Source organism: Pan troglodytes, chromosome 7 (assembly GCF_028858775.2).
Source record: "Pan troglodytes isolate AG18354 chromosome 7, NHGRI_mPanTro3-v2.0_pri, whole genome shotgun sequence".
Classification (NCBI taxonomy): domain Eukaryota; kingdom Metazoa; phylum Chordata; class Mammalia; order Primates; family Hominidae; genus Pan; species Pan troglodytes.
Window position 1 is genome coordinate 60,293,921 of NC_072405.2, and position 15,837 is coordinate 60,309,757.

At 37.5% G+C, this 15,837-nt stretch overlaps 1 protein-coding gene across 4 annotated transcripts in view; it reads right to left on the reverse strand.

Moving 5' to 3' along the window:
* The window catches only part of PXDNL (peroxidasin like), a 497,888-nt gene that overhangs the window by 407,439 nt on the left and 74,612 nt on the right, over window positions 1-15,837 (reverse strand). The window lies entirely within an intron of this gene.

The window sequence follows — 15,837 nt, forward strand, 5'->3', positions numbered from 1 at the left end:
TTCTTAGACCCAGGCAATACTTTATAGTTTTAGTAAGGACTTTCAGCCCTTTTCCTCCAGTTCAAGAAAGGCTCTATCATCTTCATAAATGACAGAACAATCATGATCCTTGGCGGGCCTCCCTCCATGGACAAGAGTGTGAAGCATATCTTGAATGAAAGTCTAACTACTCCATTTGTACTTATAAGATGACACCAATATAATACAAATTGGAAGAAATGTTTTGCATCAAGAAATAAATTGTTCCTGAGATGCTAGAAAACAAGTATTTATAATAAGTGCAGTCTAGGAACAAGATAGTTTGCATGGGAATTTCAAACACTGACCCTAAATGCCTTATGTTGCTTGTACTAAGGAGCATGGCATTTTGTTTTGTAATTTTGCTTTTAATCTATAGTATCATTTTACAATTACATACACTCAAATCAAAGTAAAAGCACAGAAAAATGATTCCATAGTACTACTACACAGTGGGGGTCCATAAACATCTGTGCCATAACCAACATAACAAAAATGAATGAAGTTAAACAATAATGCAAAATACTATAAAAACATTTCTCTTCATGGCAATGCTGGCGTTTACAATTGTCTACTGTTGCAGGATCACTTGGAAGAATACAAAACCCAAAAATTTACTTTGAGAATATAGAGTTGTTAAAGCAAATAAGAGGAGACCCTTGGCGTAAGCTTTCCTCTGTACCCAGAGCACTATGTAAGCAAACTGAAACTTGGCTTGGAGGGCATTTTTTTATAACTGACTAAAAAAAGGAAAAAAAAGGAAGAAACACCTAGACTCAGTCAATCACAAACAGTCAAGCACCAGGTTAGCTGTGGAACTAGGGATCTACAATCACGCTATGCCTAAATGAGGCAAACACCTATGGTAGGCAATCAGGAAATGTCTTAACTTTGCTTCCACGTTCAGCCTCCGAAAGCTCGCTGCTCACTCTAGCAGAGCACTCTGAGCTCTGCCGGTTTTGAGTGCTCCCAAGTTCATGAATTGTTCTTTGTTTAAATAGATTCTGTTAAATTTATTTTCTCTAAAGTTTTCCTTTTAAGAGAGTAAACAAAAAAGAAAAGTTAAAAGTAAAATTTTGTTCTCTTAAATTTCACATATGTATTCTATTGCTTAACACATTAAATACAGTCATGCACCACATAACGATGTTTCAGTCAGTGATGGACCACATGTGCACTGGTGGTCCCATAGGATTACAATGGAACTGACAAATTCCTATTGTCTAGTGATGTCATCACCATAGTAAGGTCATTGTGTAATGCATTACTCACATGTTTGTGGTTATGATGATGTAAACAAACCTACTGTGCTGCCAGTGGTATAAAAGTCTAGCACATACAGTTATGTATAGTATATAATACTTGATAATAATAATAAATGACTATGTGACTGATTTATATATTCATTATACTTTTAATCATTATTTTAGTTACTCCTTCTGCTTATATATTTTTTCAGAGTAAACTGTAAATTAGCCTCAGGCAGGTCCTTCAAAATGTGTTCCAGAAGAAGGTATTGCTATCATAGGAGATGACAGCTCTATGGGTGCTACTGCCCCAAAGATGTTCTACTGGGACAAGATACGGAGGTGGAAGATGGTAATATTGATGATCCTGATCCTGTGCAGGCCTAGGCGAATGTTTGTGTTTGTGTCTTCATTTTTAACAAAAAGTATTAAATGAAAAAAAATTAAAAAATTTAAGAATAAAAAAACGTATAGAATAAGGAGATAAAGAGAGAAAATATCTTTGTAGAGCTGTACAATGTGTTTGTGTTTTAAGCTGAGTGTTATTATAAAAGAATCCAAAAAGTTAAAAAAATTAAAGTTTATAATGAAAAACTTTATAGTAGGCTTAGTTTAATTATTATTGAAGACAGAAAAATGTTTTATAAATTTAGTGTAGCCTAAGTCTACAGTGTTTATAAAGTCTACAGTAGTGTACAGGAATGTCCTAGGCCTTCACATTTACTCGCCGCTCACTCACTGACTTCCCCCAGAGCAACTTGCATCCTGCAAGCTCCATTCATGGTATGTTCCCTATATAGGTGTACCAGTTTTTGCCTTTTATATGGTATTTTTCTGTACCTTTTCTATTTTACATATGTTTAGATACATAAATACTTACCCTTGTATTCCAGTTGCCTACAGTACTCAGTACAGTAACATGCTGTATAGGTTTGTAGCCTGAGAGCACAATAACAGAATCACCTAATGATGCATTTCTCAGGACATACCCCCATTGTTAAGTAACACATAACTTAAACTAGACTTCACTAAAATTAAAAACGCTATGTGAAAGACACTGTCAAGAGAATGAAAAGACAAGTGACAGACTGAAAGAAAATATTTGCAAAATATATTTCTGATAAAAGATAGTTATCCAAAATATACCTAAAAATAAAACTCAACAATAAGAAAACAAAAAATGGGTAAAAGCCCCACTAACACCTCACCAAAGAAGATATACAGATGAGAAATAAGCATATGAAAATACGCTTAATGTAATATGTCATTAGAAAGTTACAGATTAAAACAATGAGATACCACTACACAATCATTTAGAATGGCCAAAATCCAAAACACTGACAACACTAAATGCTGGTGAGGATGCTGAGCAGCAGAGACTCTTATTGGTTGCTGGTGGGAATGCAAAACAGTAGAGCCACTTTGGGAAAGTTTGGCAGTTTCTTACAAAAATAAGCATACTCTTGCCATATAATCCAGCATCTGTGCTCCTTGGCATTTACTCAAATAGAGGAAATCTTAATTCACACAAAACCTGCACACAGATGTTTATAGAAGGTTTAAACATCATTGTCAAGACTTGGGAGCAAATAAGATGTCTTTCAGCAGGTGAATGGATAAACTGTAGTACATCCACACCAGGAACTATTAAGCAGAAATGAGCTATCAAGCCATAAAAAGACATGGAGGAAACTCAAATGCACACTACTAAGTGAAAGAAGCCAATCTGAAAAGGCTATGTGCTATGTGACACACTATGGCATTCTGGAAAAGGCAAAACTATGAAGACAATAAAAAGATCAATGTTTGCCAATGGTTAGAAGAGAAGGGGGAAGGATAGGTGGAGCACAGAGGACTTTTAGGGCAGGGAAACTATTCTGTATGATAGTATAATGGTGAATATATGCCATTACACATCAGTCAAAACCCCTAGAATGTACACCAAGAGTGAACCCAAGTGATAACTATGAACTTTAAATAATAAATATGTGTCAATGTAGGTTCATCACTTGTAACATCTCATTCAGGGTATTGACAGGGGCTAGCTTACAGGAGCAAGATGGCATATGGGCCCTCTCTGTACTGTCCACTCAATTTTGCCATGAACCTAAAACTGCTCTAAATAATAAAGTCTGCTTTAAAGTGTCAACATAATCAAATAACCTTTCCTGAATTTTTTTCCTTCATTACACATTTTAGATTTCAAAACCAATTTTTATGTCTAGCTCATTCTACGAATATATCATTGCTATATTTTCATAATCTGGGTGTCATCAAACTATAAGCCTTATTTTGGAGTGATAGGAAGAAAACCCCCAAGTAATCTCTGAACAGTTTACCAATTGTCTACTATGTACCATTGATGTGTCTATATGCCATGGATGTAGAGATGATTAAGATGAAATCTCTGTCCCTAATGGCTAACCCTCTAATTCTCTAACGGAAGAAGGCAGAAAAGTAAACAATCAATAAACATTTATGTACAAATAAACACTGACATTGTATATTAGTCTGTTCTCATGCTGCTAATAAAAACATACCCCAAGACTGGGTAATTGTTAAAGGAAAGAGGTTTAATGGACTCACAGTTCCACATGGCTGGGGAGGCCTCACATTCATGGCGGAAGGTGAAAGAGAAGCAAAGTCAGGTTTTACATGGTGGAAGGCAAGAAAGCATGTGCAGAACTGCCCTTTATGATACTATCAGATCTCATGAGACTTACTCACTATCACAAGAACAGCACAAGAAAGACCCACCCCCATGATTCAATTACCTCCCACTGAGTCCCTCCCATGACATGTGGAAATTATGAGAGCTACAATTCAAGATGAGATTTAGGTGGGGACACAGCCAACCACATCATTCTGCCCCTGGCCCCTCCCAAATCTCATGTTCTCACATTTCAAAACCAATCATGCCTTCCCAACAGTCTCCCAAAGTCTTTATTCATGTCAGCATTAATACAAAAGTCCACAATCCAAAGTTTCATCAAAGACAAGACAAGTCCCTTCCACCTAAGAGCCTGTAAAATCAAAAGCAAGTTAGTTACTTCCTAGATACAATGGGGGTACAGGCATTGAATAAATACACCCATTCCAAATGGGAGAAATTGGCCAAAACAAAGGTGTTACAGACCCCATGCAAGTCTGAAATCCAATGGTGTAGTCAAATCTTAAAGCTCCAAAATGATCTCCATTGACTCCATGTCTCACATCCAGGTCACACTGATGCAAAAGGTGGATTTCCATGGTCTTAGGCAGCTCCACCCCTGTGGCTTTGCAGGGTACAGCCCCCTCCTGGTTGCTTTCAGGAACTGGCATTGAGTGTCTGCAGCTTTTCCAGGCACATAGTGCAAGCTATCCGTGGAACTACCATTTTGGGGTCTGGAGGACGGTGGCCCTCTTCTCACAGCTCCACTAGGACTCTGTGTGGGGGTTCCCACTCCACATTCCCTTTTGCACTGCCCTAGCAGAGGTTCTCCATTAGGGCTCTGCCCTGCAGCACACCTATGCCTGGACACCCAGGCATTTTCATACATCCTCTGAAATCTAGGCAGGGGTTCCCAAACCTCAATTCTTAACTTATATGCACTCACATGCCCAACACCATGTGTAAGCCATCAAAGCTTGGGGCTTGCACCCTCTGAAGCAATGACCTGAGCTCTACTTTGGCCCCTTTTAGCCATGGCTGGGACACAGAGCATCAAGTCCTGAGACTGCACACAGCAAGGGGCCCGGGACCATTTTTTTTCCTTCTAGGCCTCCAAGGCCTGTGATGGGAGGGGCTGCTGTGGAGACCTCAGACATGTTCTGAAGATATTTTCCCCATCGTCTTGGCAATTAACACTGGACTCCTCATTACTTATGCAAATTTCTGCAGCCAGCTTGAATTTATCCTCAGAAAATGGGTTTCTCTTTTCTGTCACATCATCAAGCTCCAAATTTTCCAAAGTTTTATGTTGTACTTCCCTTTTAAACACAAGTTCCTATCCCAAAGCATATCTTTGTGAATACATAAAACCAAATGCTTTTAACAGGACCCAAGAGCACTTTGCTGCTTAGAAATTTCTTCTGCCAGATGCCCTAAATCATCTCTCTCTAGCTCAAAGTTCCACAAATCTCTAGGACAAGGGCAAAATGCCCCCAGACTCTTTGCTAAAACATAGCAAGGGTCACCTTAATTCCAGTTCCCAACAAGTTCCTCATCTCTATCTGAGACCACATCAGCCTGGACTTTATTTTCCATATCACTATCAGCATTTTGGTCAAAGCCATTTAACAAGTCTCTAGGAAGTTCCAAACTTTCCTACATCTTCCTCTCTTCTTCTGAGCCCCTCAAACTGTTCCAATCTCTGCCTGTTACCCAGTTCCAAAGTCGCTTCCACAGTTTCGGGTATCTTTACAACAGCGCCCCACTCTACCAGTACCAATTTACTGTATTAGTCTGTTCTCACCCTGCTAATAAAGACATACCTGAGACTGGGTAATTTATAAAGGAAAGAGGTTTAATGGACTCACATTTCCACATAGCTGGGGAGGCCTCACAATTATGGCAGAAGGCAAAGGAGAAGCAAAGACACGTCTTACATGGCAGCAGGCAAGAGAGTGTGTGTAGGGAAACTCCCCTTTATAAAATCATCAGATCTCAAGAGACTTGTCCACTACCATGAGAACAGCTTGGGAAAGACCCATCCCCATAATTTAATTACCTCCCACTAGGTCCCTCCCATGACGTGTGGGAATTATGGGAGCTACAATTCAAGATGAGATTTGGGTGGGGACACAGCGAAACCATATCACATGGGATCCCAGGAGGGTTTCAACAATCTGTTCTTCTCTGTTCACTACAAACCCCAGGTGCCCTGTGGCCATTTTTAGAGCAATTTGTCACCTTGAGTAAGAGTCTAAATTCTGTTTGTCTGCTTTGTTCTGGCAATGGTGCCTGTCACATGGTAGGTGCTCAGTAGTTATCTGTGGATGAGCATGACTTCTAGAAACAGTTGCTTTAGAACCAAATCCAAGAGTAAATCTAAGAGGAAAAGGAAAACCCTGTAGTGACCTTATTTGAGACTGTAAAACATATTCACTAGCATTCTGAATAACACAGATAAGTAACGTATTTTCCTCCATCTTCCCTCATTTCTATCAAGCAGTTTAAGGCTATGGGCTTCCAAAATGTAACTCAAGTGTGCTCACTTGGTGGATTTTGGTTTTATAAAAGTAGAACAAAGTAAAAGATTTGCACACCCTATGTTTTAGTTTCTTATAAAACTAAGCACATTCTTGCCATTTCTTGGTGATTTGTTCTCAGAAAAGGAGGAAACATGAAGGAGGGAAGAACAAAGTGAGGGAGGAATATAAATAAAGGAAAAAATAGGCCAGGTATGGTAGCTCACGCTTGTAATCCCAGCACTTTGGGAGGCTGAGGTGGGCAGATCACTTGAGGTCAGGAGTTTGAGACCAGCCTGGCCAACATGGCGAAACCCTGTCTCTAATAAAAATACAAAAATTAGCTGGGCATAGTGGCGGGCACCTGTAGTCCCAGCTGCTCAGGTGGCTGAGGCAGGAGAATCACTTGAACCCAGGAGGTGGAGGTTACGGTGAGCCAAGGTCGTGCCACTGCACTCCAGCCTGGGTGACACAGCAAGACTCTGTCTCAAATAATATATATATAAAATTTATATATATACGATATATATATGATATATGATATATTTTATATATATTACATATAAAGGAAAAAACAAAAGAAGGGATATGAGAAGGTTTGCTTGAATTTTGAGTAACATATATGCAAAAGAATATTCCATTTTATGTTAATAAACATCTTGAATAGATGTTTTATGGTTAACTCTAGACATCATTGACTTAGAGTGTATCTTTCAAGCTGAGGAATGATGTTCTCACCTTATCAGCAAAGGGCTGTTAATTCCTGTCATTACATGAAACCTCACTATCAGTATAATGTGGAGCTTTGAAAGATCAATAGCATAGCACCTTTTTACGTTTCTTAATTGGATAATTATTTTAGGACTTAATGCTCCAAAATTTTTTTTTTCAAAAAAGAGTTTGTTAGGGAAGAGTAGAGATTAACAGTGAATTCAAACAAACTAGTTTTTAAATTATACACTGAGAATAAGAATCAAAGAAATTAAAGTAAAAAAGGACATATTAAAAAATACTCTTTCAACACCCTAAATTCCTTTTGGCATACGGTTTAGGTAAATTGGTCTATTTAAGTCCCTCTTGACCTTTCAAAATGGTGGAAATTACTTGGTTGTGATAGTTGGGTTCTGAAACGGGAGTCTAAGTTGATGAGTGAATAATCTCTAACTCTTTAGGAACTCACAGCTCATCAACATCAATACATAATATTTATATGACAATCTTAACATCTTAATATAAGAGAGATAAAAGACATAGACAATAAAAATAGGCATTTTGCCTAGCAATTTCAAACAAGTATTTTTCTAAATACATGGCAGAAATACCAGACAAAACCATCTGGTATTTCCTATGTTGACACCTAATAAATCAAGTAAAGACAATATTTTCTACTCTGCTCTTTAAAACCTCCAAGGAAAATTAAAAGACAGTGTTAAGTCAAGCATGCAGCTGCTGAGACTCAAAGCAATATTACATAGCAAAATTAGAACTACAGAAATCTGAGCATGAAAGGCAAATACAGTGAAGGTCTTGGAAGTCTCAGGTTTAAAACATTGAATTGAAATAAACATAATAGGGTTGGAGAGATTGGGGAGATGTTGATCAAAGGATATAAAATTTTGGTTAAACAGGAAGAATAAGTTCAGGAGATCAATTGTACAACATGGTGACTATGGTTAATAACAACATATATTCTTGAAAATTGCTAAGAGAGTATACTTTAAGTGTTCTCATCACAAAAAAGATAAGTATGTGAGATAATGCATGTTAATTGGCTTGATGTAGTCATTCTACAATGTAAACATATATTGAAACATCATGTTATATGCCATAAATATATACAATTTTTGTGCATTTAAAAATAAATTTAAAATGTGGCCAGGTGCAGTGGCCCAGGCCTGTAATCCCAGCACTTTGGGATGCCGAGGTGAATGGATCACTTGAGGTCAGGAGTTTGAGATCAGCCTGGTCAACATGGTGAGACCCTGTCTCTACTAAAAAAAAAGACAAAAATTAGCTGGGCATGGTGGTGCGCGCCTGTAATCCCAGCTACTCAGGAGGCTGAGGCAGGAGAATCACTTGAACCCTGAAGGCGGAGGTTGCAGTGAGTCGAGATCCTGCTGCTGCACCCCAGCCTGGGCAAGAGAGCAAGACTGTCTCAGAAAAAAATAAATAAATAAAATTAATTAATTAATTAAAAATTGTTTTAATCATAATTAATTCTTCAACTTAATAGCCTAAAAAAAGATAAAAGTTCTATAACTGTTTCTGGACAGATTTAGGGGGTTCCTCCCAGAAAATGTTATCTTTCTCCCTACCTGCCTACCACCACACCCTAAACCTAATAAACTCCCAAGTTGAATTGTTAATGACATTTAAATTGAGGCCTGTACCCTTGAGAGAGCCATAATTTTTAAAGTTAGACATTTAGAAGATAACATCATTGACATTTTTCCTGTGATTTTTATGTCTAAATAAATTAAGAGAGGGGATTTCAAAATATTTATCATTCGCAAGAAACAGCTCTGAGGAGAGGAACATACATTTATGTCGCACAGAATATGGCATTGTTATATACATTTGTATAGAGTGAATGTGCACTATGCCAGTTGATGTTTATCATAGACCTAAGACAGAAAATAAATTTTTTATGTGAGGAATGTGAACCTCTTTAAATTATCAGGCCCAGAGAGGCATTTAAAATGTGACAGCAGACATATCTCACTCCCCTTTTAACTAAAATAATGACCCCTTAAAGCCACTTGCTAGGCAGGCTCCAGACTAACTGACTCCAAGTAGCTGTAAAATGCCATACACCTTATGGTTCAACAGGGTACAGCCAATCACTAACCAGTGTTATTCTGTAAACCAATGAGAATGCCTGTCAAACAACTTTGGATCAGCCCACTCCTTGTTCCTGTTTGTCTTTAAAAAGCTGCTTGTAACAAAGGCAAAAGAAGCATTCCCCAAGGCAACCTGGCAGCTATCCTCACTTTGGCTAAGGTCAACTCTATACATTATATATTGTGCCCCAGTTTTTTCCCTTAGGTAGACAGACCTTTGTGGTACATAAGGGCAGTTGTAAAGAATAACTGATAAGTTCATAATTTCCTTCATCCCTTATTTCAACAAATATATTCATTGCTGAAATCTTAATTTTAATGAAAATGTTTGGAAAGCAAGAGTCTTAAAACCAATGAAAGAAAGCAATTCCACTTCTTCAAGTGTTAACTGTATACAAAGTTTTAAGGTTGACATTTTTAATACCTAAAATGAATTTCTTTATCCATAAGAGCATTTGTTCTTTAGATACCAAAACAACTCTAAAAAATTAATTGGCACATAATACAAAGAATTTCAAACTAATTTTCAAAATGTACTCCCTGGATTGTTTTTTCATTCCCACAAATTTGGCACCTCTTCATTCATCAATATCCTCAAGATTCCAGTTTGAATTTCCAGCTGCCCAAAGACACCTTCATTTTGGCCACCAAAATGACTATCTCCTTACCACATTTCTCTCATTTGAAAAAGAAATGTAAATGAAAGATAAAACTCTGTTTTTCTGCTAATGGAAACATCATGTATCCTCTACTCTAAACCCTTACAGTAGTTTCAGTAAGAATGACTTCGGATTTTATTGCATTTTGTTTTGTTCTGCGACTTCATATGTGACAAACTTATACGCCCAAAAAGAAGCACTGCATGAGACTTTAACTGTCATGTGGGCAATGACCAAGACTACCTAATTCAATCCCTTAGGCTTATCATTCAGGTGCAGCCTGGTACCCAGCAGGCATTAATGTGCATTTCTTCAATGAATAAAGGAATGAGCACCCTGCTCCAGGCCCAGCCAGGGCCAAGCACTCCCCTTTCTCCTCTTTCTACCCTGATGAACAGTATCTCTCCCAACTAGACAGGAAGACCTCATGGTCTTTGCTCCTCTCACCTGCATAACCAACTCATGGCCAAGACTTATTCATTCTGCCTCTGAGACAGTTCTCCATCCTGCCTGCTCCTCCAGTTCACCCTGCTGATGTCTGAAAGATGTTCACATTCAGTGCAGTTATCTTTCTGCGAAGTTCACTGTCAGACACCCCCACCACTCCTTTCTGCCCATCTCTTCTCACTGGCCCCCATTAATACTCATTGCTCCTGCTGGCATGCTTTCTATATGTAGATGGGATTAAGATTCGCTCTCACTGAATACCTGTCCCTGTCGATTTGTGAAGCTCCCAATGATTGACATGGTATGGCCACCTGCCCACCCAGGGGTCCCAGCTCTCAGTCGCACTCTTTTCCAATCTCTCATGTGCTCTGTCCTCTAGTCACGCAGATGACTGGAACCACAAACAAAGGATTGTGATGCTGGCAGCAGAGTTCACATTGAGTATTGGGCAGACACACCAAAGTCAGTAATGCGCACCAACTGGACCCCACAGGGCCTTCTAGCAGGCTTTTCTGCATCCTTTTATCCCACCCACACTACAAATATAGTGAGCTTTTAAAAGCAAGTCTTACTGACCTTCCTCCTAAAATCTGTCAGTGTTTTCCTACTGTTTTCAGGGTTTTGTTTTAAGTAGAAATTTACAGTGATTTATGAGACTCTGCCCCTGATAGCCAGCCCTGCTCTCCAGGCTCAGCTCACCTTTGCTCTTCAGCCAAAGCCACCATCTTCTGTCTCCCAAAACGTGCTGTGCTCCTTCCGGTATGCATATCCAGTATGTGACTCTTGCACCTAACATTCCCTCTGCCAAGAACATTCCACTTTCTCCCCACTTGGTAATTCCTCTTTACTCTTCAAATTTGTCCTCAAATGTCACTTCCTCAGATTAAATCTTTCTAGGGCCTCCTCTTTACAATTTTATATTGCAACTTAGCTAAACTGGAAACACACGTGCACACACACACACAAGATACTCTATGGGAATACTACAAACAACTTTACGCTCATAAACTTGACAGTGTAAAAAAAAAGGAAAACTTCCTAAACAAAAAATCACAAACTACCAAAACTCAATTGGGATGAAATAAACAAATTGAATAGTCCTATAACTATTAAATAAATTGAATTTGTAATTTAGAAATTCTCAAAAATGAAATAGTCAGTCCCAGATGGTTTCACTGGAGAATTCTAACAACACTTTTTAAAGAATAACACCCACATTACACAATCTCTTCCAAGAAATAGAAGACTAGAGAACACATCTCCACTTACTCATTGATGTCAGTATTACTCTGACAACAAAATTAGTCGAAAATAGTACAAAAAAAAGAAAACTACACACCAATATCTCTCATGAACATAGGCAGAAAAGTTATTGGCAAAACATTATCAAATCAAACCCAGCAAATATAAAAGGAATTATATATTTCCCATGACCAATTGAAATTTATTTCAAGTGTACAGGCCTAATTCAACATTCAAAAAATCAACCACTATAACCAAATCACAGTAAACACAGTAATGAAAAAAATATGTAATCTTATCATTTTACACAGAAAAAGCACTTGACAAAATCCAACATCTGTTCATGATTAAAGAAAAAAAACTTAGAAAACTACAAATGGAGCAGAAGTCAACCTGATAAAGAGCATCTATAAAAGTCCAACAGTAAACAATGGTCAGTGGTAAAAGACTGAAAGATTTCTCCTAAGATCAAGAACAAGAAAATGATTTCCCCTAAGATTAGAAACAGGAGTGTCACCGCTTTTATTCATGATAAGTATCAGAAGTTCTAGACAGTGCAATAAGGCAAGAAAAAGAAATAATAGGCATAAAAATTAGAAAGAAAAAAATAAAACTGTTGTAATTTGTACATGAGAAAATCACAAAGATTACAAAGGAATATACTAAAAACAACTGGAAATCTCCTAGAAATAACAGGTGATTTCAGCAAGATTGCAGGATATAAGATAAATACACAAAAATCAATTTCATCTCACGCCTGTAATCCCAGCACTTTGGGAGGCCGAGGCGGGTGGATCACAAGGTCAGGAGATTGAGACCATCCTGGCTAACACAGTGAAGCCCCGTCTCTACTAAAAAAAACATAAAAATTAGCTGGGTGTGGTGGCAGGCACCTGTAGTCCCAGCTACTCAGGAGGCTGAGGCAGGAGAATGGCGTGAACCCAGGAGGTGGAGCTTGCAATGAGCCAAGATAGCGCCACTGCACTCCAGCCTGAGAAAAAGAGCGAGATTCCGTCTCAAAAAAAAAAAAATCAATTTTATTTCTATATGCTAACAATGAACTTGTAGAATTCACAATCTGAAACACAAAACCATTTACAATCACACCAAAGAAAATGAAGTATTTAGAACATGTGTATAGGATCTGTATTCTTAAAATTACAAAATGCTGATTAAAGAAACTAATGAATATCTAAATAAATGGAAAGACATATAATGTTTGTGGATTTAATAACTCAACATAATAAAGATGTTACTACTTCCCAAATCGATCCTGATGTGTAATGCAATTCCTATCAAAATTTAACAAGGTTCTTTTTCTAGTAAAATGATATGATTATATAATTTTTTCTTTACTGTGTTAATGTGATTGGTTATAGTGATTGGATTGATTACATGTCCTTGCTAGTGTGAATAGTGCTGCAAAGAAGATAAGTGTGCATGTATCTTTATAATAGAATGATTTATATTCCTTTGGGTATATACCCAGTAATAGTATTGCTGGGTCAAATGGTATTTCTGGTTTTAGATCCTTAAGAAAGCAGCATGCTGTCTTCCACAATGGTTGAACTAATTTACATTCCCACCAATAGTGTAAAAGAGTTCCTATTCCTCTACAGCCTCACTAGCATCTGTTGCTTGTTGACTTTTTAATAATTGCCACTCTGACTGGCATGAGATGGTATCTCATTGCGGTTTAGATTTGCATTTCTCTAATGATCAGTGATGTGCTTTTTTTCATATGTTTGTTGGCTGCATAAATGTCTTCCTTTGAGAATTTTTCTATTCACGTCCTTTGCCCACTTTTTAATGGGGTTGTTTTTTTTTCTTGTAATTTTGTTTAAATTCCTTGCAGATTCTGGATACTAGACCTTTGTCAGATGGATATGTGATGATTTGCATATGTTGAACCAGTCTTGCATCCCGGTGATGAAGCTAACTTGATCACGGTAGGTAAGCTTTTTAATGTGCTGCTGGATTTGGTTTGCCAGTATTTTATTGAAGATTTTCACATCAATGTTCATCTGAGATACTGGCCTGAAGTTTCCTTCTTTTGTTGTATCTCCACCAGGTTTTGGTATCAGGTTGATGCTAGCCTCATAAAATGAGTTAGGCAGAAGTTCCTCCTTTTCAGTTGTTTGGAATAGTTTGAGAAGGAATGGTACCAGCTTCTCTTTGAAACGCTGGTAGAATTTAACTGTAAATCTGTCTGGTCCTGGTTTTATGTTTGTGTGTTTGTTTGTTTTTTGGTTGGTAGGCTATTTATTACTGCCTCAATTGTAGAACTTGCTATTGGCCTATTGAGGAATTTGACTTCTTTCTGGTTTAGTCTTGGGATGGTGTATGTGTCCAGGAATTTATCAATTTTTTCTAGATTTGCTAGTTTATTTGTGTAGAGCTGTTTATACTATACAATTATTGTGTAGAGGTCTAAGTCTCTTTGTATGTCTCTAAGAACTTGTCTAATGATTTTAGGTGCTCCTATATTGGGTGCATATATATTTAGGATTATTCATTCTTCTTGTTGAATTGATCCCTTTACCATTATGTAATGTCCTTCTTTGTCTTTTTTTATCTTTGTTGGTTTAAAGGACAGACAAGTTTATTCTAAGTTTTACAAGGAAAGACACAGGATCTAAACAGCTAAAAAAGACAACTCGCAAAATTTGAAAAAGAAGAATTTACTGAGAAGAATCAATCTAAGAACTGTTAAGGATTACTACATAGCTACAGTTTCAAGACAGTGTGGTATTAGAGGAGAAGTAGACATATAGGTCAATGAAACAAAATAGAGAACCCCAAAATAGAGCCATACAAATCTATTCAAATAATTTTGACATCAGAATAATTAAAATAAAAGATTGTAGTAAGGTCAAATGTCAGTGATGCGGGTGAACTGATTACTCACACGTCGCTGGTGGGAATGTAAAATATCACAATTCTGGAAAAGAATGTGGCAGTTTCTCATAAAACTAAATGTGTACTTACCACTGACCCAGCAGTTACTCTATTTGGCATTTGTACTAGAGAAATGAAAACAAATTATCACAAAAATACCTGTACATAAAAGATCACAGCGTTTTTATTCATAACGCCCAAAATGTGGAAACAACCAAATATGCTTCAGTGTTTAATCAAAGGGTTAAACAACCTGTGCTACATCCGTACCATGGAATACTACTCAGCAACAGTGAAAGAAATGAGCTCCTGATGCATGCCACAACTTGGCTGGATCTCAAGGGAATGACACTGAGTGAAAAGCCCATCTAAAATGTTACATACTGCATGAGTCCATCTGTGCAGCACTATTGAAATGACATTATTAAAGAGACAAGAAGAGATTAGTGGTTACGAGGAGCTAGGAAAGATGAGGAGGGATGACAGGGACTATAAAAGGGGGGCAAGGTCAATCTTTGTGACGAAACTGTTATTTTGACTGTGGCAGTGATCACACGCATCTACTCAGGTGGTAAAGCTGAGTAGAACTAAACTCCTGTGGTTGGGGGAGAACAGTGTACACATAAAAACAGAAAATCTGAATAATATCCCTGGATTATGTCAGTGTTAATTTCCTCACTGTGATATTGTACTATAGTTTTGTAGGACGTTAGTTACCATTAAGGGATACCGAGTGACTGGTATACAAGATCTCTCTGTATTATTTCTTACAACTTCATGGGAATCCACAGTTATCTCAAGCAGTTTTTTAAATTTAGACAAAAAGGGGGACAAAACATCAACAAATGAAGAAAATGTTTATATATATAAACATTTTATATATATAAACAATATAAAAATTTTACATATAAATGTATATATATCAGAGAACAAGATGGCAGAAGTGAAGCCAGACAAATAAGCTATAACAAATTTCATGGACAGTGACTGTTTTGTTTGCCACAGTAGGCATTTCATAATTGTCACATGAAAATAGAAAGAGAATGTTTCCTGATAAGAAGAAATGTGACCCAAGCCCGAAGCACTTGGCAGATACTGTAAAGACAATCAAATGCAGCATGCTGAAAGAGCACAGGCTTTGGAATCAATGGAGCCTGTTGGTGATCCATAATTTAATCAAAAGTTTCCTAAAATTTAATAAACTCTGAAATATAAGTGGAACAATAGGTAGTCATTCAGTTCCAGTAAACTATTTATGCAACATTATCAATTTGCAGAAGGGCCAAGGGACACCAAAATGATCTTCTCTCTTCATTT